The following is a 3,210-nucleotide window of genomic DNA, read 5'->3' on the forward strand; positions in this document are numbered from 1 at the left end:
AACTAAAACACTTCTGCATAGCAAAAGAAATAATCAACAGAGTGAATAGAGACAACCTATGGAATGGGAGAAAATATTGTCAAACCATACATCTGATAAGGTGTTAATATCCAAAATATATAAGGAACTCTTACAACTCAATAAGAAAACTAAATAAATAAGTAGGCGAAGGACCTAAATAGACATTTCTCAAAAGAAGACATACAATGGCCAACAGGTACATGAAAAGGTGTTCAACATCACTAATCATCACGGAAATGCAAATCAAAACCACAATGACATACCACCTTACACCTGTTAGGATGGCTGTACTAAAAAGACAAGAGATAGGGGCCGCCCCGGTGGCACAGCAGTTAAGTGTGCACGTTCTGCTTCGGCTGCCCGGGGTTCACCGGTTCAGATCCTGGGTGCAGACATGGCACCGCTTGTCAAGCCATGCTGTGGTAGGCGTCCCACACATAACGTAGAGGAAGATGGGCATGGATGTTAGCTCAGGGCTAATCTTCCTCAAATAAAAAAAAGGACAAGAGATAAGTTTTGGTGAGGATGTGGAGAAAAGGGAAGCCTTGTGCACTGTTGGTGGGAAAGTAAACTGATACAACTACTGTGGAAAACAGTATGGAGATTCCTCAAGAAATTAAGAATAGAACTACCATATGATCCATAAATCTCATTTCTGGATATATATCAAAAGGAACAAAATCAGCGTCTCAAAGAGATATCTACACTCCATGTTCATCGCAGCATTATTCACAGTAGCCAGGATATAGAAACAACCTAAGTTTCCAATGAAGGAAGAATGGATAAAGAAAATATTAATAAATATGGAATAAACATATAAATAATTTTATATGTGGAATTTTATTCAGTCATAAAAAGAAGGAGAGTGCCATTTGCAACATTGATGAACCTGGGGAACATTATGCTAAATGAAATAAGACAGACACAGAAAGACAAACACTCCGTGATATCACTTATATGTGGGATCTGAAACAGTTGAATTTGTGAAAGCAGAGTAGAATGGCGGTTGCCAGGGACTGGGAGGTGGGGGCGGGAGAAGGAGGTAGGGGAAATGGGGAAATGTTGGTCAAAGGGTACAATGTTTCTGTTAGGCAGGATGAATAAGTTCTGGAGCCCTAATGCACAGCATGGTGACTATAGTAAATGATACTGTATTTTTTACTTGAAATTTGCTAAGACGATAGATATTAGGTTCTCACCACATGCACACACACGAAAAAGGTAACTATGAGAGGTGATGAATATGGTGATTAGCTTGTGTAATCATTTCACAATATACGTATTTCACAACAAGTGTCATTTCACAATATACGTATACGTATATCAAAACATCACATGTACGCCTTAAATATATACACTTTTATTTCTCCATTATACCTCAATAAAGCTAGAGGGAAAAAGAATATAAGACTCAATGGAAGGACTTTGCAGCGTCTATTTGGGTTACTCAGAATCTCTTTACTTCCTTTCTGATTCTCATCTATGTTCCTAACAGGTAGACAAAAGCACCGTGCATTGATTGAAGAAGAGAAGGGCGATGATTGACTTGGTGGGCAGCACTGCTAATTTAACAGGAAGCCTCTTCATCTCTCCCTCTTGACATTTACAGAGTTTAACAGCCAAGGCTAAGGCACAAGTGTCTTCCTAGCACAGTGATGGCACCCAAGGCCACTGGAGTCCGACCCACAGCCGATGCCACATATCATTTTGATTAAAAACTGAATGGTCTCCTGAATTGACTTTAAAAAATAAAATCAAAAACCACATCTCATTGGCTTGCTAAAGATGGGACCCATCTAAAAGTTTCTCTTCCAAAGCTTGGTGGACTCCAGCAACCAGGAACGAAAGTCTCCTTCACTGGAAAAACATAAATATGGGGAAAATCCCCTATGTCAGTCAGGATTCAGCCAGGAGATCAGAAACTGTGCTAAGTATTTTAACCAGGAATGCGTTCAAGAGAAGAAGTAGGTGCTTATAAGACTATTGGAAAGACTGGAGGAGCAGAGTCAGGAGGAGCTGCCCTAAGTTTCAGGTTTGTGACCACTAGCAGAAAGGAAGCTGCTGCCACTCAAAATCAGAAGCATGCAAGGATCTGTGGCCAACTCTCAGGTTCTCACGCTCCAAAGTGGGTGAAAGGGAACCACCCACATGAGGACATCAAGGAACCTCCTCCTCAGCCCCCCACCACGGCCAGGGGAAAGAAAAAGTAAATGTCTGCCCTCTTCCCTCTGCCACCTTTCTGGTCCCCTGTGAGAGCATCTCAGTGGCAGAGCTCTGCTAATTTGGAACCGTGATAGCAAAGGAGCCCAGGAAAATTAGTTCCCAAGCTTCTGGCTGTGGCAATACAGGGGAGAGTTTCTAAAGGATGTAAGGGGGCCAACGCCAGCGGACAATTCTGGTATCAGAACTACTCCAGCAGGTAAGCCAAGCTCCAGCGCCATCCTCTTCAGAAGAGAACCCAGGAATACAACTTTTCTGTCACGGAGACAACTCTAAGACCCCAGCTGCCTTCCAAAGCACAAGAATCATCTCCCCAGGCATTCCGTGACCCCTGAAGATGAAGTAGCCCCTACTGACAAATTACACAGAAAATCCTCAACGCCAACATTAACCACGTTACAGAGCCCCCACCAATCAGACCCGCTTGTAAGGGAACTTTACATAAAATGTGAATGAAACCCTTCCTTCAACAAGAAAAATTCCCCTTAAAGGAAGTCCAAGAAGAAAAGAGGATTCCCTGTGTGTAGGGCTAGATTCATTCTCCTCAAAGTTCTTAAGAAATTTAGTTCTGTTTTCTAAACAGATGATGAAATAATTTAGAACAAGAAAAACGACAAATGATTTCATAACTTTCCCAAAGATAACACTTTAGAAAAGTATCCCATTTCTTTTCAGCTTAAAGAATATTAGCTTGTCCCTCTCTCTCTGGTTTTATAGCCTGAACTTGTTTCTTTCAGTTTCAGTTAAAAGTGACCTTTCAATTGGGGGTTTTCCATGCATTATTCTTTTTCCGGAATAAGAGCCAAAGTTTTTTTATTTACACCAACTTATGAAAGGGTTTCCTTTCCTCTACAGGAATTTTTAAAAATCATTCTAAATGCCTTGTCTTCAAATCCTTCTTAGGCTTAATATCCTAACAAGAAAAAGGCGTAAAATAAAGATCTGTCAGTTGCAAAAGTGCCATATCTT

Source organism: Equus caballus, chromosome 19 (assembly GCF_041296265.1).
Source record: "Equus caballus isolate H_3958 breed thoroughbred chromosome 19, TB-T2T, whole genome shotgun sequence".
Lineage (NCBI taxonomy): Eukaryota > Metazoa > Chordata > Mammalia > Perissodactyla > Equidae > Equus > Equus caballus.